The following is a 24,935-nucleotide window of genomic DNA, read 5'->3' on the forward strand; positions in this document are numbered from 1 at the left end:
TTAAATAATCTCTACACCCAAGGTGGGGCTCAAACTCAGAACCCCAAGATCAAGAGTCACACACTCCACCAGCCAGGTTTCCCTCAATCTGTATTTTAAACCTATGATCAAGGATCCCCAGATATTAAGGAAGAGAGAAGCTTTTGAGTGACAAATTGTTTATGTTGTACATATGCTCAAAATTTTCACACAGACTTAAAGGCTCTTGTATCTAACATGAAAGTACGACATTTAACCTGAAAGCACTGAGTATTTAAAAATAAAGGTTATAAAAGTATTTTCAACACAAGGATTCTATCCACTAAAGCCTTGGTGATGGGGGGAGGTGGGAATCTATCACTGCCATCACTATTGTTTACAACACACTGGATCACAACAACAAAAAAAAGGATAACAAGAAAGAAAAATAGCATAAATGCTTAATTTCAAAAATTCATACATTAGAGATGCCCTGAAATTACTAACCAAATAAATGGATACAGCTCCAGCTATATGTTGGGTATTTCTCAAAAACCTCAAGAAGAGCCAAAAAAAAAAAAAAAAAAAGGAATACATGACTAGAATACTTGTGAGTAACTCAAATTGTAAAGTTCAAATTATACAGCTGAAATTGTAAAGTTGTCTGTCACACATCTATAAAAGAATTTTTGTATAGGAGACAATTTTTAAGAGTGGGAAGGAACTTATTTTATAACATAAAAATATTTTTGTTATACGTTGCTTTTTGTTTTTAGGCAACAAACATTCATTAACTCACGGAGTTTCTAAGGCTTAAGAATCTAAGAGTGTCTTCGTTGGGTGGTTCTAGGTCAAAGTCTCTCACAAGTTGCAGTCAAGTTGTCATCTCTATACAGTACTTTTTAAGAAGTTATAAAACATGAAGAATTGACAGCCTTTGCCAAAGTTAAATTTCATTATAGTGAACAAAGCTCTGTAACATTTGTTTACATTGAAAAACCAACAATTTATCACTAATCATCACCTTTTAGTGCATTTTTTGATGTAAAATACTTTCAAAATTGTCTAAATTATACAAACTTCACTTCCAACACTACATTTAAAACTATTTGAAGCCCTATATAATTGAGTTCAATTTGCTACAGCAAATGAGCCTGTTCTCATGAAGATTTTCTGAGGCATTAAAATAATAAGTATTTTTAAGTCAAAAAAACCCCCACAAAATCTGAAGTCATATATAGTACACTAGAGAATCTACTAAATTATGTATTAACCACACTACAAGGTCATAAGCAAGATATATTATTTTTAGCTCCCTACTGAAGACCAGATTGATTTCAACTTGATAATATAAATTAAATTAATGAAGCTAGGGACTTCAATTTCTTTTATATGTCTAAAACTGAAAGAGAAAAAACATTTCCTAACATTCTATCATAAAAGAAAAGTGCTACAGAAACTTTCCTTTATAACCATGCTTCAGACATCCCTTTCAGTGCCTTGATAAAGATATACCATACAGGAAAGCATATGCTTCTAAATTAAAAGTTCCTTCTGGTATGTTTTCAATTTGAATAGATCAGAATATGCCATGGATATTAGCACACTTATTATTTGAAAATTTTCTAGAGTTAATTCTTCAAGATTAGTCATATTAGTAATATTTGTCAACATTACTGCCTCTTTATAAAACATACATAGATTCAATTCCCTCCATACTTTAAAACCAATCTCCCATCTCTCCTTTCCCAGGAATAGAACATTATTCTATTTAGCCAAAAGAAAGCAGCAAACACATCTTTGTGGTCTATTCTGGGGAATCAATGTTTAGAAACCAATGCAACTGTTATTAATGGCTCAGAACCAAACACTAACAAAACATACCGAGTGGATCCTCCGTGTGCGTATGGGCCCATTCATAATAATGTGATCCTCATACATGGATACAAAATTTCAATTTTTACTGAATACCAAAACATCTTTACATAACACACAGGTTATAAGAAAACTGTTCTTTCATGTTTAAAGAAAGAACAATTTCTAAAGCAAAGGATGAGAAGAGTTAATGCCGGGATTGCTGCCACCTATCAACTTTAATTCAAACCAAAGTACAACTCAAGGCCATTTTTACCTCCAATGCAGCCACGACTGAAACAAAATTAACCTCACTGTGCGATAAAGTATGCTGGCATCCCAATGGCTTATTTACTTCTCTGATATGACAGTACCAACGTGCGGAGTCTTTCGTCCCTCCCACAACACCCAGGGTATCAACATCATCTTAGTCAAGGCAAATGATAGGCAAATCCCTCAGGTGATTACTTCGCACCTTAAGTACCAGAAAGTCATGGCCTTCAATGTTGTTACTACACAGCAAACAGACTTTATCGTCTCATGCTTCCTTCTATTATATTTGGGGAGGCGGGATGCGAAAGAAGCGCTCAGTGTATTCTGAGAACCCTCTGTGTTCAGCCCTGGTACCAGAAGCAGCATAAATACAAGCAATATATGGGTCACCTACAGAGAGAGAAACAGATGAAGCTTCTTTACCCTCCAAGTTCAGTCAAGACACCTAAAGCCTCTCGGGAAACCAGGCACAAGCCTTCGAGTAAATGGTGTAAAATCAGACTGCCTCCGAGGTGGAGTGACTAGGTATGACACAAGCCCAGGGCGTGGGCAGCGACCGAGGAGTCTCTCGTACCCTTCCCCTCCGCACCAGGGTCGGTCACTCAGCTAGAGGTGCGGCCAGAGGCGGGGGTCAGGACTGGGGGAGGGCGGGGCGCGGGGCACCCGAGAGGCTCCCGGAGGGTTCGGGGAGGGGGGGTGTGTCCTACCTGGGCCGTGGCAGACGCAGGGATTTCGGGCGGAGGGCTCGGGTCCAGCTCAGGACCAGGACCGGCAGGGACCAACCCTCAGCAGGCGGGACCGCCGCCGCCTGCCCATCCCCCGCCGCCGAATGCGGCGGGACCTGAGCGCGGCTTCGAGGGACTGCCGGCTGGGTAGTCCCCTCGGGTACCGTCCGCTTTTACTGCCGGTGGCGGCGGCTGCTCTTAATGCTGCTGCTGGCCGCCCCCAGCCGCTGCTCTTGTGCCAGCCTCTGCTCCTCCTCCTGCCGCCGCCGCCGCCGCCTCGTCCCCACCGCTCCCATCGCCGCTGCGGCGACTACTGCAGCGCCCGCTGACCCGACCCGACGTTATTCTCCCCCTTCGCAACCCGGCACAGCCTAGCCCACCTGCCCTGCCAGTGCGCACGCCCATCTCTCCGCCACAGGTGCTGATTGGAGAGTACGACCAGAACTCACCATGTCGTTTGGCGGGTCCCATTGCCTATCACCAAGGGGGCGGAGAGTCAGGCAGGGAGCGTCTCCGCCCCCCACCGGAGAATTGCCGCTATCTTCAGGTTTGCCTGAGAGGGCGAGTTACCGGGAAAGGAACATCACAATGGCAGCGCGCGTGCGCGAAGGAATTCTGGGCTTTGTAGTTCCAGCCACAGCCGCAACTACCCGTGGGTCCGGAACCTAGAAGTAGAGCTCCTGAGACTAGTGGTTGGCGTACCTTGGTGGCCACTTAGCTCTGTAGTTAACTTGCTTATAGAGGCATGATTGTGACCCCAGGATTGGGCTTTTTGGAAGAAAATCGGAAGTGCGTTGTCACGGTACGAATTTACACTGAGGGAGTCACGAAGTAGGGCCCCAAACTGTGAGGCCCTACCATGCCACCTCCTCAGAACCAGAGCTGCCCGGATCTGGCAAATTGGCGCGGTTCCCAGAACCGCCTAACAGGAAGCTAATCAGCGGCGGACACTCGGAAGAGGCCCTGAAGGTAGAAGGAGGAAAGGATACGGAGACCTCCAGAAAAGAATACCAGCTTGGAGCCCAAAGTGTCCTTCCCGCAACACGTGAAAACGAGATTTCCTTCCCTTTTTCAAACACCACTAGCAAAGGGTACACAGCCCCTGTGAGGGCCAGTATGGGAATCTAAGCAAGACAATGCGGGAGTCCCTCGAAGACTTTGAAGAAGCGAGAAGAGCAATGAGGCTGTGTAGCATAACTTTGTATTAGGTGTTGACTGTGTTAAGCTCTTTCGTGAGGAGGAAATCCCTCTCCCATCCTTACGCACGAATTTAGAGAAGAAAAATCTCAAAAGAGGTTAAGCAGCTTTCCAAGGCTATAAAACTAATTAGTGGCCGAACCAAAACTCAGGTCTCTTGTTTGTTTTCAATTATTTTATTTTTATTTTAGAGAGTGAGAGCGCGCGCGTGAGCGGGGCAGAGGAGCAGAGAAAAAGAGAGAATCTTAAGCAGGCAACTCATTCAGGGCAGAGCCCGTTGCAGGAGTTGGGTCCAACCATCCGGGGATCATGACCTGAGCCACACAGATGCCCCTAATTATTTAAGTATTCTTTATACCCAACATGGGACTTGAACTCACAACCCCCAAATCAAAAGTTGTTCGCGGGCCTCCAGATGAGCCACCCACGCACCTCAAAACTCAGGTCTCTTAAACTTACTCCTGTGCCCGATGAGTTTTTAAACTTAATAATCAAAATGACTCCCAGGAGTCTGGTATGGACTGAAAGGATGCAATGACTTATGAGCTTCATTACATTAAGTATTTTCCTTTACTCAAGTAACATTATGATTAAAATTAATTAATCGAGAGTATGGAAGGGTTAAATATAAATCCTATATTCAATCTCAGAACTGTTATAGAATCTGTTTCTTCTTATTCAGGAAATGCCACAGTATCCCCACATTCTTTAAAAAACAGCAGATACCTCTACTGTCATGCCTAGATTCTTGGATAAAAAGCAGAACAAAGTGTACATTATGTACATTAAAGGCAATTGATGACACAGCTCATCTTGTTCTGTTCAGACTTAAAGAAGTTGCCAAATTGTTTCCACTGATTAAAACCACAAGTTGTTTTCCCATTACTTTGTCTGAAAATAGTGCACTTCAGAGTATTGGCTGGGCAAATAATTTGAATTGGAAGGGATTAGGGTTTCTGCAAATGCTTTCCTTTAAAATTAAAGGAGTTTATAGGGGAAAAGGTCAGGTTCGTTGAAATTCTGCCTAGCAATATTTCAAATGACTATTCTCAGTTCCAAAAGAATATTTTTCACTCACTTAGCAAATGCAGTGTGTCCTCTTCAAGCTACCCAGATAAAATCTCTGCTATCATGGGTAAGAGTTTCAATTAATGTATTAACAGAACTAATATTTTGTTTATTTTAAATGAATCAGTAGGTATAGCTGGATTCTCCAAATATGGAAAGATGATTATTCTTCTGATTGTCATTTTGTAGCAAACTCCATTTGTAAATCCATGAAGGGTAAAGGTAATAGAAAAGCATGTGAGAAAACAATAACAATCCAGTAACCATGTATCAAGAACAAATGTTTTTTTTAGTTCAGAGGGAATTTCTCTAGAATAAGTATCTTAAGAACAGGGCAACAGTGTATCTCAGAGTGGGAAGTAAAAGAATGAATATATAGTTTAAAAACTAGAATAAATACATAATGAAAGAATGCAGTAGGAGTAGGAATCCTGTGATATTTGCCAGGTCACCCTTTTACTTGGTCTTTTCCATTTAAGAAGTATTGAGGCAGCTCCTTCTGCCCATGGGTCCTGTTTCTGTGCTTTAATAAAATCACCTTTTTTAAACCAAAGGAAAAAAGAAAGAAATACTGAACTGTCCCCAAAGGTATTTTTCAATGAGGATAAATTGCAAGGTAATATATTTTTCAAAAGGTGGTACTAGAATTCAGGAATCCCTTTTGAGATAGATAGGAAGATAGATCTCAAATATTTGAGGGTATTTATGTTGAGAGAGAGCAAGCAGGGGAGGGGCAGAGAGAGAGGAAGAGAGACAATCCCAAGTAGGCTCCATGCTGTCAACGCAGAGCCCTATACAGGGCTTGATCCCAAAAATCATGAGATACACACACACACACACACACACACACACACACACACACACACATAATATTTATTAAATAAATAAATGTAATGGCCAGCCTCTAAGATGACCTCCAATGATCCCTTCTTCCTGGTATGTTTACCCTTGTGTAGTCCCTCCCATACTGAATTGGGCTAACCCAAGTAACTAATAGACCTTTTCAGAAATTATGGTATGTAAATTCCAAGACTATATTATGAAAGACTTTGCAGCTTCTGCACTATCAACAAGAACCAAACTATTGCTCATTAGAGCCCTAATGTCCATCAAATTATGAATGAATAAAGAAGTGCTATATATATATATGCATATATATATATGCAATGGATTAGAATACTACTTGGTTATCAAAAAGAGTGAAATCTTGCCATTTGCAACAATGTAGATGGAACTAGAATGTATTATGCTAAGTGAAATAAAGTTAGAGAAAGGCAAATAACTTATGATTTTACCCATATGTGGAATTTAAGAAACAAAACAGATGAGCATAGGGGAAGGGAAGGAAAAATAAGATAAACAGAGAGGGAGACAAACCATAAGAGACTCTTAAATACAGAGAACAAACTAAGGGTTGCTGAAGGGGAGGTGGGCAGGGGGTGGTACAGGCTAAATGGGTGATGGTTACTAAGGAGGGCACCTGTGGTAAGCCCTGAGTAAGTAATGAATCACTAAATTCTACTCCTGAAACCTAGTGTTAAGTAACTCGGATTTAAATAAAATTTTTTTAAAAAGCAGTTTCTGTTTTATGGTCTCTTGGATCACTTTCTTAGAGGGAAGCCATTTGCCATAACATTAGGATGTTTGAGCAGGTATCCCTTAGGAGTGGCCACCCGGCCAGGAACTGAGGCATGACACCAATATCAGCACCAGATTGCCAGCCATGTTAATGGACCATTCTTGAAAACACATCCTCCACCCCGAGACAAGGCTTCAGATGACTGCAGGCCCAGCTGGCATCTTTGCCATCTTGTGAGATACCCCAGTCCAGAACTACCCATCTAAGTCATTCCCAAAATTCAGACCCATAGAAAGTATGTGATATGATAAATGTTTACTGTTACTTTAAACCCTCAGTTTTGGAGGGCAACTTGTCAGGTAGCAATTCATATCCAGTACAATAAAATTTACAAAAATAAGAGAATAAGAAGTGATTCAAGTCTAGGGATATCTGCCCTGGATAACTGAGTCTGAAACAATGAGACTTTAGTTCTAGGATCAGTCATAGAGCATATTCAAGGATAATGAGAAAATTTCAGATTTATGCTGATTCCCCACCAAGAACATAATAGCCCCTTTCAACACAGCTCTTTTTTCTCCTAGCACAGGATAAATCACAGATTAGAGAATGCTTTTTCTTTCTCTTTTCCTCTATTTGTGGCCTCCTCTACCCATCTTTAGACAACTAATGGTTTCCTACTTTTTAACTTTCCCCTAATCCAAACAGGAAACCATCTAGATGGGATATTTACATCATTATCAGGAAGACAACACCACAGTTAAAACAGTGTGCAATTCAAGAAGAAGAGACCCTTTCTCTTTTGCTTTCTACCTTTCTCTTCAAAAATAAATCTCGCTCTACCTCGTATACCTAGTACACCTTAAACTAAGCTACTGTTATATCAATTATACCTCAACAACAACAAATCTCAGAAATGAATACTTTAAATGGATGGATCATATGGTATGTACATTCTATCTCAACAAATCTGTTTTTAAAAACTCTGCACTGTCCTTTGAACCATGAAACAATAGTAAACTGGTGCTCAAGTGTTTCCACAAACCAGGAAAGGGCCCTGTTTATAAAATTTTTCATCAATCTAATGAGCTTCTATTGAAATCTTGATTAATCCACTAAACAAAAATTTTCAGGGCCCATTAATGCCAACTACTCTGCTAGGTACTGGGAAAACAAATCTGAATAAACTCAGCCCCTTTCCTTAAGGGTTTCACAATGGATCAGCAAACTTACAAATCCTATTACAACGTATCGCAGTGCTGCTATGAAAGAGGTATATTCAGTAGTATATATATAGATGCTCTAGAATAGGAGTCAGTAAACCATACCCTACAGGCCAACCAAATCCTTGGGGTCCTATGAAAGCTTGACCTCTTTAAGCCAGTGTTAGTTGCATGCTGATTTTGACAAAGATACATTCATACCAAATATATTAACTACCTCAAGTATTTGTGGGGTTTTTTGTTTGTTTTATTTTAGAGAGAGAGAGAGAGCGAGCATGAGTGGGGAAAAGGGGCAGAAGGAGAGAGAGAGAATCTTAAGCAGGTTCGTGATCAGCACAGAGCACAACATGGAGCTCGATCCTATGACCCTGGGATCATGATCTGAGCCAAAATCAAGAGTCAGACTCAACCAGTTGAGCCACCTAGGCACCCCACAAGTATTTGTATTTTTGACATTGGCTTCATCCTTTATTTTGTTGTGAAAGGCTTTATTTCTAATTTTTTTAATTTCAAAAAAGCAAAAGAAACCTGGGATGGGAGAATATACTCAATGTTGAGTATATATATCTAGTATCTTTTGACATATTGAATAACAGTTTATGTTTGATAATAATTAAAATAGAGCATAATATCAGAGATTAACAAGGATTAGAACTAGTAAAATTAGAAAAGAAACTAAAATTTAGTTTGCCTTTACAAAGTGCTAGTTATAAGCATGTTTTTATTTTTATTTTAAAAAATTTTTTGTTTATTTTTGAGAGAGAGAGACAGAGCATGAGCACGGGGAGGACGGAGAGAGAGGGAGACACAGAATCCAAAGCAGGCTCCAGGCTCCGAGCCTTTGGCACAGTACCCGATGTGGGACTCAAACCCACAAACCAAGAGATCAGTTACCTGATTGAGTGGCTGCTTAACCAATTGGGCCACCCAGGCACCCCAAGCATGTTTTCATTTTTATTTTTTGAAAGAGAAAGAGGGGAGGGGCAAAGCTAGAGGAAGAGAGAGAATCTGAAGCAGACTCTGCACCCAGCCCAGTGCCTGACACAGGGCTCAATCTCACAACTATGAGATCATGACCTGAGCTGATATTAAGAGTTGGATACTGGGGGAAGGGGGGAGGGGGTGATGGTCATGGAGGAGGGCACTTGTGGGGAGAAGCACTGGGTGTTATATGGAAACCAATTTGACAATAAACTATTAAAAAAAAAGAGTTGGATACTTAACCAACGAAGCCACCGGGTACCTCTCTGTTTATTTGTTTGTTTATTTATGTTTATTTTGAGAAGGGGAGAGATCAGGTGAGGGTAGAGAGAGAGAAAGAATCCCAAGCAAATGATAATAAAAAAATAATAATAAAATAAAAATAAAAAAAAATAAAACAAAAAAAATTAAAAAAGAATCCCAAGCAGGCTCCATGCTATCAGTGTAGAGCCTGACTCAGGCTCAGTCTCATGGACCTTGAGATCATGACCTAAGCCAAAATCGAGTGGGTTATTCAATGGACTGAGCCATCCAGGTGCTCCTATAGTTAACAATTTTCAAATGAGAAAGTAGTGAGGTAATGTGATTCTTGATTTGTGCCTGTGACAGTCTGGATAAAGTTCAGTGACTTTCAGTATATGGTTCAGCAATAAGCTACTCAAAACACTTCACTTCCGTGATATTCAGGCTCTGCTGCCAGGAAGAGTAGCTGGCGAGGGATGCTAATAGCGCACCCTAGTGATCGTAGTATTCCACTGACCGCTATAGTGAAATAAAACAGAATGTTCTATCTTATCATACTGACCAAAGCAGACTATCCAATGGCTAGGGATTTTAATAATTTTTAGAAACATCATGAAGAAGAAGAAGAAGAAGAAGAAGAAGAAGAAGAAGAAGAAGAAGAAGAAGAAGAAGAAGAGGAGGAGGAGGAGGAGGAGGAGGAGGAGGAGGAGGAGGAGGCGGCGGCGGCGGAGGAGGAGGAAGAGGAAGATCTTTAAAAATATTCTCCTGGTGGTGATATTTGGGCACTGTATGTTCTGCAAAAACAAATACATTTGCAGATGCCAAATAAAATTCTGAGAAATTTAGTGGGTATTTACATCAAGGTATTGTATGATCTCCTATGGAGGATTAAACAAATATTAGATGTGGTTCCTACATAGACAATTTTGAATAATAGTTTTTGGTACATATATCTTATTTCTTTTTGTAAGATAGAAGAATCATTTTTTATACTGTGTATTTTCCATACTTTCCTTACTCTGTATTTATTAAATACACTCAGTATTTTTAAATGAATGCAAAAAATTAAACACTAATAATGCAAAAATACAAATGCCCTCATATTTTGTATTAACTTCCAAACAAGTGCTATCACCACCTCGGGATTTGCCTTTTTCTGCATCTTTTGAATTAAGATGATTATATACTGCTCTTTGATTTTCTTTACTTCTTACCCAGAAACATAACAAAGGATGACTATTTGAAAACAAACAACAGGGACGGCACTTGGGTGGCTCAGTTGGTTAAGTGTCCGACTTCTGCTCAGGTTATGATCTCCTGGTTTGTGAGTTCGAGCCCCTGCATCAGGCTCTGGGCTGACATCTCAGCCTGGAGCCTGCTTCTGATTCTGTGTCTCCATCTCTCTCTCTATTCCTCCCCTGCTCATGCTCTGTCACTCTCTCTCTTTCTCAAAGATAAACATTTAAAAAAATTTTTTTAAAGGAAAAGAGAAATATCCCCTGTAGTTTTTTCTACCAGTGTAGAGGACACAGAAGAAAAGAGAAAGAGGAAAAAAGAAAGAAAAGAGAAAAATCCTACTAAATTTACTGTAATAACAGTATAGAGCCGGAAACTGGACTTTTTAGGTTCCTGGGTCAGTCTGTCTTTATACACAGCATTCAAATAGAGTCCTTGCCTATTCTCAGCATTGCATCCCATTATTGTGTGTCCATAAGCTTCCTTGGGGTTAATTCAGGGTTGCAAGTAAGTGTGGGTGTCTTGATTCAGTTGAAGATAAAAGCTCTAGCCTACCCTCTTGCAGAAAGATGCTGTCCTTATATCTCCTTTTTTAAAAAGTAAACTAAAGCTTCATTTCACTTGCTCACACAGATTTTTAAGAAATCCATTGCTGAAAAAATAAAAATTTGAAACCTTCAATTCTAGTTGACTGGAATAGAGAGTTTGGAAATAGACTGAACTATGTTTAATATATGATAAAAGTGGCATCTCGAAGAGTTGAGACAAAGATAGATCTTTATAGAAATTGTGTTCCGACAACCTAAAACAGCCATTTGAAGAATATAAAAGTAGGGGCCTCTGGATGATGCAGTTGGTTAAACATCCATCTCTTGGTTTTGGCTCAGATGATGGTCTCACAGTTAGTGGGTTCAAGCCCTGCATCAGTCTCTGCACTAACAGTGTGGAGCCTGCTCGGGGTTCTCTTCCTCTCCCCTCTCTCTGCTCCTCCCCCATTTGTGCTCCCTCTCTCTCTTTCTCAAAATAAATAAACTTTAAAATTTTTTTCAAAAAGGAAAATATAAAAATAAAATTGGACTGCAGTCAAAAATAAAGTCCAAATGGATTAGAGATGTAAATGCCAATAATGAAACTATACAAGTACTAGAAGAAAACATGGATGGATTTCTTTAAACTTGGGTACGAGAAGAAGCTTTTAAACTAGGACTCAAAATCCAAATGTAATGAAAACAAATTGAAAAACTACTACAAAACTTTAAGTATCTTTCCATGACATGAATCACCATAAAACAAAAGTGACTAAAATCAAATATTTGGAATGTGTATCACAGGCAAGAGCTAATATCTTGAATATGTTAAGAACTCTTAAAAATCCAGGTTATAGGGGAGAACAAAAAACCAGTAGAAAAATGGACAAAACAAACATACTGCTTGGCTAAAATTTAAAAAGACTTACAGCATCAAATGTGTGCGGATAGAGCAACCAGAACTCCTATATATTGCTGGTTAAAATAAATGGTCCGTCCACATTGAAATAAAATATCTGGAAGTTTCTTTAAAACTGCACATATATTTACCCTATTTGTAGCAATCTGACTTCAGGATACTTACCCAAGAGAAATGAAAATATGTGTTTGCAAAAATACCAATTCAAGAATACCTGGAGCAGCTTTATAATCCAAAGCAGGAAAAAGTACAGGAGTCCAACAATCAGATAATAGATAAGAAGCTGTGCTATATTCACAAGTGAAATACTGTTTAACAATAAGAAGGAATGGATCCATACAACAACATTGATTAATCTCACAAGCAATAGGCTCAATGAAAGAAACCATAAACAAAAACAGTTCATATGATTCTATTTATATGAAGAAGTTTCACAGAAAAGAGTTTATATTCTCCCAGTCATATAAAGCTCTAGAACAGAACACACTAATCTATGACAGAAAAAAATTACAGCAGTGGTTGCACAGTGGTTGCAGTCTCTGTGGAAGTGGGAGAAGGGATTAACTGGTGAGGGGATGATGGAGGATGATATTGTTCTGTGTCTTGACAGAGCTTTAGGTCACACAGGTGCATTTTGTCAAAACTCAGAGATTGTAAACTTAGGATTTGTACATTCCATTCCAATTTTACTTCCAAAGGAAAAAAACTATAAACAAACATTGAACTCTAGCTAATTATAAGCATGCTAAAGTATATAAGGGGATATGTATTGATATATGCAATTTACTTTGAAATGCATCCAAAAAATAAGTTGGACTGGTGGATTAATACAGGGATGGACAGATAGATATGTGATAAAGCAAGAAAACTAAATTACTATTGATAGAATCTAAGTGGTGGTATATGGATGATCGTTGTAAACTTCTTTCAACTTTGAGGTATGTTTGAAAATATTCACAATAGAATACTTGAAAAAATGATTTCACAAACATTTTAGTGAGCCATTTTGGAAATGGGTCCTCTGGTAGATATCTACACAGGATCGGGGTGGGGGCATAAATTTAGGGATTGTTCAATTCTACCCAGGGCACAGGGGAATGTATTAGTTTTCTAGGCTGATACAACAAATTTCCAGAAACACAGTGGCTTACCAACACAAATTTATTACCTAAGAGTTTTGTTAAATTAGACGTCTGAAATGGGTCTCACTGGGCTAAAATCAAGATGTTTGAAGGCCTCAATTCCTTTCTAAGACTCAAGGGGAAAGTCAGATCCTTTGTTTTCCTCAGCTTCCAGAGTTTGCCCACACTCTTTGGCCTCTGGCCCCCTTTTTCCATCTTCAACATCAGTGGTACCAGTGGGCAAAGTCCGCATGGCACATCCCTTTGACCTTCTCTTCTACTTCCCTCCTTTACTTTTAAAGACTCATGTGATTAGATTGGGTCTACCTGGATAATCCAGGATAATCTCCCCATCTCAAGATCCACACCCTTAATCACATCTACAAAGACCCTTTCACCATGTAAGGTAACATTCCTGGATGGTACATGGACAGCTTGTGGAGCGAAGGGGATATTATCTTGCCTATCACAGAGAGAGTTAAGAAAAACTTCCTGGGAAAAGAGTAACACTTGAGTTCACTCTCACATTTTCTTGCAACTTTTTCATTGATCATATTATTCATTGATATATTCTTGCTTTTGTTATTTCTGCATCAATCACTTAATTTTATGTTAGAAGTTAGGATTCCGTCAAGAATTGACTGCAAATCCCTATGGTTTGTGTTATGTTTGCTAAGAATTATAACCCAAACCAGAAAGTTCAAATCAGGGGTGCCTGGGTGGCTCCACTGGTTAAGCATCAGACTCTTGGTTTTGGCTCAGGTCATGATCTCACTGTTTGTGAGATCAACCCCAAGCTGGGGTCTGCGCTGACAGTGGTAGCACCACTTAGGATTCTCTCTTCGCCACCACCCCCCCCCCGCCCCTTTCCTGCTCTCATGTGTCTCTTTCTCTCTCTCTCAAAATAAATAAACATTAAAAAATTTTAAATCAGCCTTATTTTGATACTCCTCTAAATGTTGCTTTGACCTTGTGGCATTGTATACATTGGACAATAACTGTGTTGGCCTTTTCCAAATTATAAGCCCCACTCAACAAGAGTAAACTTGTTAGCCTTTACACAGTGCCTACCTAGCCCAGAGTCATGCGCACACAATAAGGAAAAAAATGACAGGAATCCAAGAATAAACAAATATACCTTTAACCTACTTTATATCAACTCACCCAAGTGTGAGGCCCTCATAGACCATAAAACTGACCTCCAAACAATAACAGCTGCTCTTCAACAAATAGTTTAATTTCTCTCTCCCTTTTGTCATTTAATTCTTTCCCAAATTAGAATCAATGTTTTTCATGGATGAAATCCACAGGGAAGAGCTTATAGAGCAAGAAAGCTAGAGGGCAAGATTGGAACCTGGGGAAAAGCCAACATTTAAAAGGAATGTGGTGGGACAGGATCCAGAAAAGGCCACTGGATGGGGCAATTTGACCTGCTCAAGTCTCACCTTTCCATGGCCCTAGTTGCACAGTGTTTATACCTGCCCTAAGACTCCTCTTGAAAGGATCTTAAAAAGGTTTATTCTCGGCCATCTCTTGACTATTCTTTCCTGACCAGAAAAATGCTCATCTGTTCCAACTGAAAATGTCAGAAGAAGGATTTCGCAGACCATATTTTTTTCCCCTGATTTTGTTGGTTTGTGTGCTTGTCTGTTTAATAGAAAATATATTTACATTATTCAACATTCAAAAACTACTAAGACAGTAGGGGTTCCCTGGGTGGCTCAGTTTTATGTCTGACGGAGGCTTAAGTCATGATCTCATGCATGACCCCTAGCCACTCAGTTCACCTACTCTAATTACTGGTTTCTTAGGTAGCTTTCTGACCCGTATGCAAACACTGCTATCAGTTCTTTTTCTTTACACAAATAGCAAGCGGCACTTCATGCACTGACTCTTCCGTAGCTTTCTTTTTTCCATGAATATTTTCTTAGAGTTTCTTCAATATTAGTGTATAAAGATCTGCCCTATTATTTTTGATGATTGTGTAATGTTTACTTGGAAATGAAAGTTGGAAAAAATAGGCTATTCTTTGGAATAGCTTTAGATTCACAGAAGAATTGAGAAGGTAGTATGTACAGAAGGTTCTCGTGTGTCCTCTCATCCAGCTCTCTCTGTTATGAACAGCTCACGTTTGAATAGCACATTTGTGCAATTAATTAATAAAATAACATTGATTCATTATTGTTAACTAAAGTTCATAGTTTATTCAGATATCCTTTGTATAATTTTTTCTGCTCTCGGATCCTATCTGGGTACCACATTACATTTGCATGTCATTTCCTTAGGGTTTCCTTGGTTATGACAGTTTTGATGGTTTTGACAGTTTTGAGGAGTACTGGTCAACTATTTTGTAGGATGCCACTATTTTGGAGTTTGATTTTTTAAAATTATTAATTGGGGTTAAAGATTTTAGGGAGAAAATCACATCATATCCAAGATACATACTATCAACATGATTTATCGCTGTTGATATTGACCTTGATCTCTTGGCTGAGCTAGGATTTATCAGTTTTCTCCACTGCAAAGTTGTTCTTTTTTCCTTCCTTTAATACTGTATTCTTTGGAAGGAAGTCATTATTCACAACTCATACTTAAGGAGTAGAGATGTAATGGGAAATTTTAAGTACCTGTTAAAGTTATTTTTACAAATTGGCTAAAAACCAGAGTATAGCTAATTGCAAAGAAAGGGAAGAAAACTCCAAACACACACACACACACACACACACACACACACAATAAAAAAATTTTTAGAGGCTTTTGAATTTCATAAGCCACTGAAGATTTTTAGGGTGCTACTGAGAAGTCATTGTATCAGCCAGAGATATTACCGGATCTGTGCTTTAGGAAGATTAAATTTGTGACAATATGCAGAATTAATTCAGGAAAGTAAGAAACTAGGGAAAGAAGACCAGCAAGGAGGCCATTGCAACTGTCTGGCAATGATGTAAGAAGGGGCTGAAATGGGAGGTGAGAGTATAGAGCAGAGGATAATCAGAAGAAACGATCCATTAGACTTGGTAACTTTGCTGAGCAACATACTGTGGAAGAGTCAAAAGTAACTTAGATGTCAAAAATGTATGACTTGGATAACAGTGGTACCTTTAAGAGAAGTAAAATACAGGAAGAAGAATTGGTCTGAGGCTGAAGGATGAGTTTGACGAACTTGACTCTGTGAGCTGGAAGGTCCAGCAGCACCGTCAGGTAAAAAGTTGGAAATGCAGGCCTGCGGTGAGAATTGGACACATAATTTTGAAAAGTCTTCACCTAGAGATGAACTCGAAGCTGGGGAATCTCTAGGGAGTGGGGCATCCACTAAGGCAATGAGATGAGGGGAGGGTTCCGGGCAAAAGGAAGGAAGACCAAGAGTAAAGGAGGCAGAGGAGGAGGAGGAGGAGGCTGTCCTAGGGCTACTGAGGCTTTGGTGAGTGTCACAGCCAAGTGAGTTACATTCTCCAAAAGTCATCTGTTTTGTCTTTTTGCATAATTCATTCAGATTTTCTGCTTTGGTCACCTTCTCTCCTATTTATGTCTTTTGTGGATGTTGCTGTTTTCTGAGTCAGTATGACCTTATTATTTTGCTATCACCCACAGGTAGTTTACTTTTTTCAGTTCATCTATATGGCCTATCAAGGGCCACATCAACAATTACTACAATTTAGTTAACCAGTCTGGAAGCTGGCGTAAACAGCTTGTGACCTGCCTTGATTGGGGCACATTTATAAGAAAATAAGTTTTAGTTACTGTTCTTGCATTCATTGAATCACGTTATTGTCATTTCATATTTTACATGGAAGCCAATAGCTTCATTTGTTTCCAGTTCTTTATGTTAACGGCTTGATAACATTTGTTAAAGTGTTCTTTTTAGTGGCTTCTGGAGATGAATTTCCCCTAAATTCAGTCTAGCCTCAGAATGGCTTGAACTATGTGCACATTTTTATTGATTGGTTTACTGAAATCACATTTGATGTGGACTAAGTGGAGCCAGACATATTTTATTTTTTAAAAATCAATTCTTCTCCATTGCAATTGTCACTTTCCTAGCTTAGGTCACCATTTCTTAGCTACATTACTTCAGGGGCCTTTTAACTGGCCTTCCCTGGTGCCTTTAGTTTTTCCACATCATAGCTAGAGAGTTTTCTCTAAATGCAAATTTGACCACATTATTTCTCTATGAAAAAATTACTAGTGATTCCTCATCACCCTGAGTAGCACTTAGAAAACTCTTCATGATCATTTTATACTCTTGCTATTAAGCCACCACACTCTATATTGCAGCCCATCCAGTAAGAGAAGGAAAGAAATAAGGTATACATTCTGGAAGGGAAGAGAAAAAATATATTTATTGTCTACATAGTAAATCTCAAAAGCATCTAAAAAAAGTGTTAAACCTAGTGAGACAGTGAGATACCATTACATACCTACCAGAATGGCTACAATTGAAAAGACAGCAATACCAAACATTGAGAATATGGATCCAGATCTAATGGATAATTGATACCTGTCACAACACAGCATTTTATATACTGTTAAGTGAAACTGCAATACAATCTAAGTTTATTTTGGGAGTGTTTGCGGTATAATTGGATTTAATGAAATGTTTAGAGGTGCAGTAGGCATGACTTAGAGTAGATAATGAAAGAAAATGCAAAATGCTTATTGATTTATGATGTGGTTTCATCTTAGCTTGGGCAAACCATGCAGTATTTAATACATAGTAGCAGAATATTTACTATTGAAGCTTGAAAAGATGTGAGTTCTTTGTGTGCAACCTTTCATTTATGCATGTGAGAGGATTATCATTTTTTTAAATATTTTTACATTGTAGTACTTGTTTTGCTTGTTGGTGGTGTTTGCTTATTTAATACATTCTGTCAAGGACAAAAAAAAAAAAGAAAGAAATACAATTGGTATATTAGGGAACAATTTGAGCGTAAAGATTAGACACATATATTACATATATAATATATACATATATTATAGATATATATTTCCTGTCCTCAAGAAATTTATAATGTCTTAAGAACAAAAAGTACTATATGAAAATGAATTAAATGCTGTAATAAATACAAAAAATAAATTAGAAAAAGAGAAAAAGAAAGAGAATATGGAGTAAGAGCAACTATGACAAAATACTTGACAATTTCTTAAAAGGCTAAACATGGATCAGTTCACACACACACACATGTATTTAGACGTTAGCATTCTTTGGCAACTGATACAATAGGCATACAACTGGAGAAATGGAGGTTAAGCATGGGTCCAACAGCATGGACTTCCACTTACCAAGACTGTTAGAGCTACTGCCACCTTGGAACGTCCATCCTGCCAGCAATGGAGTCTGTTGCTCTATTGATATGACATTGTTTTTCAAGGAGATCAACTGGCTATTGGGTGGCAAGTTGATTTCACTGGGATGCTTCATTCTTACACGACTGGGCATCTATTCAGGGTGATGCCTTTCCTGCCCACAGGGCTTCAGGTAGCATTGCTATCTGGGGGCTTGTAGAGTACCTGCTCCATTAGCATGGAATTCCACACAATATATCATGCAATCAGGGAAAACAGGTCACAACTAAGGAAGTACAGGAGGGGGCCCATGATTATGGCATACACTGGTCGTTTTGCATACTGCGTCTTCAGCTGGGATGACAGAATGTTGGAATGGACGGTGGAAGATATAGTTCAAGTATCAGCTCAGAGACAATGCTCTGTCTCTGCAGGATGCAGGGTATGCACTGAATCAGAAACCTTTATATAGTGCTGTGTTTCCAATAGGAAGTATTTAACTGAGGTTCAGGGGCCAAGCTTTTTTTTTAGCTTTATGAAAGTTGCTGTTCTGTTACAAGATGTCTTCAGCTTGTACGGTTCCCATATGCAAAGTTTTCAGTTACCATCCTTTAATTAAATTAACACCAGTTCTTCACCAACATGATTCAAATTTTGCTTATGATGGTATGTTGATTGTAATTGCATAAAGGGCTAACTTTGCAGCAAGTTCTTTACTTCACAAATTACTCAATAACAATGCTTATCATGGTCAGTGGCCAATTCTGTCACTTCTCCCAAAGTCTTTTGGGGATTGGACATTGCACATCTGTGTTCAGTCATTCAGGTCAGGGACAGAGAGCAAAGCATGTCTTTGTGCTGTCTTCTGGCCCTCCCAGTGGTAAACCCCTGTGACATTTTACAAAAATTGATGATCAAAAGAGGGAATTGGCCAACAAAGATAAAAGCACAACAAAGACACTGAAGTGATAATGCTGGTAGTGAAATTTGGGTCAGATATAAATGTCACATATGTTATATAGGAGCTGTAGAAGGAACACATAACTGCAGAGTTGTTCACACCGTTGTTGCTTCAGGGACTCTAGATATGCAGTCAGAGAAACCTAGTGAAGACACACGTACTGAAATAAATAAGTTTTTATGGCAAGCACCCCAGAAAAAAATGAGACTGGCACAAAACTTCACATTAAAGGAACTCCTGAAAGTATTTCACAACACTGAAAACACAAAGGATACATTGTTGGAAGTAATTCAAACTGAGTAGAATGATCATTTCCCAAAAGGAGAAAAGATGCTCACTGTATCATAAATTACGCAGGGAAGAAGGCAAGCACCCTGGATATTTTTTTCTTGATAAGTCTTTTAAAAAGGAATAAAACAGTTTAATTTTCAAAGTTTTTAATGTTATAACTCATACTAAATGTTAGCTTTACTATTTTTATTTCCCTATACATTTGTAAGAGTTTGTTTTCTCCAGAATTTTTATTTTTTTTAAGTGTTTGTTTATTTTTGAGAGAGCAAGCACATGAAGGGCAGAGAGGGAGACAGAGGATCTGAAGCAGGCTCTGTGCCAACCAACAGCAGAGAGCCCCACGTGAGGCTCAAACTCACAAACCATGAGATCATGACCTGAGCCAAAGTCAGATGCTTAACCAACTAAGCCACCCAGGTGCCCCCCCCCCCACCAAAAATTTTAAAGGCCATGGAACAATCACAATCTTTCCCATTGATTATTAAGACTGTTTTCCATGGTTTGTATGGCCATATTTACAGTAATTCATTACCATACAAAGTGAGGCCTGCCTGTATTTAGCTCCAATTTCTCCACATCCTTGCCAACAGGTACTGTTTGTCGTGCTGATTAGTAGCTATCCTAGTGGGTGTGAAGTGGTGTCTCATGGTGGTTCTGATTTGCATTTCCTTAATGACTAATGAGGTCAAGCATCTTCTCATGTACTGATTAGAAATTTGTATATCTTCTTTGGAGAAATACCCAAATATTTTGTTTATTTAAAAATTATATTCATTTCTTTATTTTTCACTGGAATCTATTGGTTAGCTCATCTGATTTTTTTTAATAGGAGAATTAAGCCCATTTACATTTATCCAGTGGTCTCTGAATTTTGTTAATCCTTTTCTTTGTCTTTTTCCCCTCCCTTTTTCGTACTTTTGGTACTGCATTATAGTTCTGGTTGTAAACCTTATGCTAACGTCTTTATGTAATATTCTAAGTATTCATTCTTTAACACTGTCTGTTGCTACCCTAACATATAAGCAATTTTGAAATTACTTAGTTCTTTCTCACCATGCAGCCACTAGTTTTATCCCTAGTGTCAATTGTGTGTAAAGTTTTATTTTTTTGGTTTGTTGGCTTGGAGTGGTATCTTTTTAGCTAATACCACTATGCAGTCAGTTTGCTTATTTAACTTTGTACCTATTCCTCCCTTTCCTCCCATTTTTTGTTAATTGTATTAGTTTTACGTTATCAGAGCATCTGATTTTCTCTCTTTTCCCACTCCTTTTTTACTCTCAATTCTTAAAACACCCAACCCTTGGACTATATGCCAAAGCTTCTATAACCATTTTGCGATTATCTGAAAATTATTTTCTGGTGAATTCCTCAATCAAGGCTTAAAGGAAAAAATATTTCCTGAGTATTAACATGCTTTTAAATGATTTGTGGGAACTTTATATCTGGGTAGTTTGGACATAAAAACTCTTGAAAATCCTTTTCTTGAGTATATTTAAAATGTTGCTTCCAAGAAGTCTAATGCCAATGCCAATTTGACTTTATCTGACAAGTGACTTGGATTTTTTGCTTAGATGTCCAAATGATTTTGTCTTTCTTGTCTTAAGACTTAACAGCTTTACTGGGATAGGCCTTGGTGTTGGACTCTTCTGGTTTGAAATTTACAGTGTTTCCTCTCAAGGTTGTTTTTTTTTTTACAGGTAAGTTTTGTCAAATTAGTTTTCCACTTGTGTTCTGTTCCACTGGTTTTGGTTTTCATCAGACCTGTAGTTTATATTGAATCTTTGTTGCCTATCTACTGTCTTTTTTGCTTTATCTCAAATGTTTTTTCTTTTATTTTTTTCTATTTTTCTTTCTTTACTGTTTTTCATAGTTGACTTTTCAGTTTGTACTCATTCTAATTTAGTCTTTTCCAAATTTTTTTTCCTAATACTACTTGAGTTTCATATTCTATTGTCTTGCTATATAATTTTGAGATCTTCCATTACATTTCTGAGTTGTGTTCTGACAAAGCTTTGGTCATTTATAAAATTTCTTATATCTCATTCTCAAATATGAGGTTGCAGTTTTTTGTCTTACTTCAGGGCCACAATTTTCTACTGTATTCTCACCACTTGTTGCAACTTTGTTCAGTTCATTTTTGGCTTCCTTGTTTCTTGTAATAACTTTGAGACTAGTTATTGTATTGGGGTTCTCTAGAGAAACAGAATCAGCAGAAGATACACACACACACACACACACACACACACACACACACACACACACGAGGTTTATTATAGGAATTGGCTCATGTGGTCATGGAGGCCGAGAAGTCCCACCATCTGCACTCTGCAAGCTGGAGAACTGGGAAACTTAGTGGTATAATTCCATCCAAGTCCAAAGGCCTGAGAACTAGGAGCTCCAAGGCCTGAGAGCAGGAGGAGACAGACATCCCTGTAAAAAAGAGAGGGAAGGGGCGCCTGGGTGGCTCAGTAGGTTAAGTGTCTGACTCTTGATATTGGCTCAGGTCATATCTCAGGATTATGAGAACAAGCCCCTGATCAAACTCCACATCAGGCTCTGTGCTAACAGTGAGGAGCCTGTTTGGGATTCTCTCTTGCCACTACCCTGCCCATTCTCTCTCGCTCAAAATTAATAAACTTAAAAAAAAAGAGAGGGAAATCATTCTTCCTCTTTTCTGTTCCATTTGGACCCCCAGAAGATTAGATGGTACCCCCAGAGGATGTGAGGACAGATCTCTCTGTTCAGTCTACTGAATCAAATTTTAATCTTTTCCAGATACATCCTCACAGATACATCCAGAAATTATTTTGCACCACCTATCCAGGCATCCCTTCAGCCTGTCAAGTTGATCCATAAAATTAACCATCACAGGGGGTGCCAGGGTGGCTCAATCTGTTAAGCATCTGATTCTTGATTCTGGCTCAGGTCATGATCTCACCGTTCATGAGATTGAGCCCTGTGTTGGGCTCTGTGCTCACAGCATGGAGCCTGCTTGGGAGTCTCTCTCTCTCTTTGTCTCTCTCTCTGCCCCTTCCCACTTGCTCTCTCTCAAAACAAATAAATAAATACATTAAAAAAGTTAACCATCACAGTTATATTATTCAAGTAACACACAGGGCCTGAACTCACAAACCTGAGATCAAGACCTGAGCTGAGATCAAGAGTGGGATGCTTACCTGACAGAGTCACTCAGATGCCCCAAAGACAGTTATATTCTTTTTTAAATGAGATGAATTTTTTGCAGGAGGTGTTTGTCAAATGGGCAGGGATTGGCAAAGAAAACATTCTTAGCTTCACAGCTCAGAGTTACCCACCTCCTCCATTTTTAATGTCAAATACTCAGATAGTACTCTCTTTTACTTACATACTTAAATGCAACATTTTGGAGGGCACCTGGGTGGCTCAGTCGGTTAAGCATCCGACTTCGGCTCAGGTTATGATCTCGCAGTCCATGGCATTCGAGCCCTGCATTGGGCTCTGTGCTGACAGCTCAGAGCCTGGAGCCTGCTTCAGATTCTGTGTGTCTCTCTCTCTCTGCCCCTCCCCCACTCATGCTCTGTCTCTCTTTGTCTCTCAAAAATGAATATTAAAAAAAATAGGGGCACCTGGGTGGCTCAGTTGGTTAAGCATCCGGCTTCGGCTCACGTCATGATCTCACAGTCCGTGGGTTCGAGCCCCACGTTGGGCTCTGTGCTGACAGCTAGCTCAGAGAGCCTGGAGCCTGCTTCGGATTCTGTGTCTCCCTCTCTCTCTGACCCTCCTCTGCTCATGCTGTCTCTCAAAAATAAAATAAAACATTAAAAAAAATAAATGCAGCATTTTACTAATAGATTACTTTATATATCCCTCATGCACACAGTCTGAACTTTCTCTCTTGCCCATAGTATTGCTGTCATTCTCAATCTGGTTTGTTTTTAGTTTTCCATGCGGTGACTCTCTTTCTGTAATGAAGGCAGTATTTAATGGTTATTTATAAGAATGTAGAGGACTTAGACTGCCACCACATGTTGGATTCTCTCAAGACAGCAGTTTTTCACTGACCCTCAACTTAGAGCATGTGAGGACTTCAGTTAGCTCTGCTGGTAATTCTCAGTCCTGATTGTCCAGGATTTCTGTTGATTGGGTTTTTCCCTACTTGGGGGTCATTGGCAATTTCTCATTTCTGCAACTCTTACTCAGTTCCCTTTTCACTTTCCACAACTTCCACTGCACAGTCTTGCTGATGTTGTTGCTTTGGGTATATCTGCCCATATTTGGGAATTCATGGAGATTCCCTGCTACTTAGTTTTGTTAAACTTCGGGGTTTTTCTTTTGTTGTCCTGGTTAGTGTATATGGTTTTAAGGAAGAGTTTGGGGGAAATTCAGAAACTGTACTGTTAATGTGATCATACTGCCAAACTCTCGATATCTTTTAATTTTATTAATGGTGCCCTTTGTTGTACTTAAGTTTAATTTTTTTTAAACTTTTAAATGTCTGTTTTTGAGAGAGAGTACAAGCAGAGAGGTAGAGACAGAGAGAGACAGAGAGTGTTTTTCTAGTAGCTTTTCCCTCATAGTGCCCAGCCACTCTAGTATAAGCATGGAAATTCCTTAGTGACCTCTACCTGCCAATTGTATTTTCATAACCAAAACCATTCCTTCATCGCCTTCAGTGCTGCCCTCCTAGAATATCATACAGTCCTGAAACTAAAGTGAAGACTTTTTGCTTTAACTTCAGGTACCTTTTCTTAAATGAAAGTGTACACAGAAACTCAAAATGAAATATCACAACTATCCAAGTTTGGTACTTCCCCTCCCTCTGATCTACTTTTCTCCCTGAGGCTCTCTGGCACTTAGACTAAAATTACTGAAATGAAAAGAAAGCTCTAAAATTTAAGAGTAATGTTATAGAAACAGACGGAAATCACAATGATTTTGTAAAGGCTCAATCTCAGGAGATTTGGATTCAGGATTGAGGGTGAAATCCATAAATTTATATTTTGTTAATACTCTTTAGGTGATTCTTTTTTTTTTTTTTTACTCTTTAGGTGATTCTAACAGTCAAGTTTGAGAACCATTACAATAGATTTATGCTATCCAATATAGTAGCCACTAGCCATGCATGATGATTTAAATTTAATTAAAATTAAATAAAATAAAAAATTCTGGTGTTCAGTTGCACTAGTCACATTTTAAAGCTCGATAGCTGCATGGGGACAGTGACTACCATAGAGGAGGGCAAATACAGAACATTCCCAGCATTGCAAAGTTATCCTGGACATTGCTGCCCTAGACAACTGTGTCCATGGTGGGGTGTACTTACCCAAAGAGATGCATAGATTCACGTGGAAGATATTTAAATAGAAATATTCTAGGGACACCTGGGTGGCTCAGTCAGATAAGCATCCAACTTCAGCTCAGATCATGATCTTGTGGTTCGTGGGTTTGAGCCCCGTGTTGGGCTCTTTGCTGTCAACTCTGAGCCTTTGAGCCTGCTTTGGATTCTGTGTGTGT

The 24,935-nt window shown here is 38.9% G+C and overlaps 1 protein-coding gene and 2 long non-coding RNA genes across 4 annotated transcripts in view; 2 read left to right on the forward strand and 1 right to left on the reverse strand.

The window, feature by feature from the left end:
• The window catches only part of TTBK2 (tau tubulin kinase 2), a 140,380-nt gene extending 137,212 nt beyond the window's left edge, over positions 1-3,168 (reverse strand). For both annotated transcript variants that reach the window (XM_029952764.1, XM_029952763.1), the window contains exon 1: positions 2,793-3,168. The gene's annotated coding sequence lies outside the window, so the exon portion shown is untranslated. The remainder of the gene's footprint in view (positions 1-2,792) is intronic.
• The window catches only part of LOC115302804, an 87,682-nt gene that overhangs the window by 38,466 nt on the left and 24,281 nt on the right, over positions 1-24,935 (forward strand). The window lies entirely within an intron of this gene.
• On the forward strand, positions 3,399-4,154 carry LOC115302805. The gene is made up of 2 exons (XR_003913642.1): positions 3,399-3,612; positions 3,685-4,154. It is a non-coding gene; the product is annotated as an uncharacterized LOC115302805 (long non-coding RNA).

Source organism: Suricata suricatta, chromosome 9, assembly GCF_006229205.1.
Source record: "Suricata suricatta isolate VVHF042 chromosome 9, meerkat_22Aug2017_6uvM2_HiC, whole genome shotgun sequence".
Classification (NCBI taxonomy): Eukaryota; Metazoa; Chordata; class Mammalia; order Carnivora; family Herpestidae; genus Suricata; species Suricata suricatta.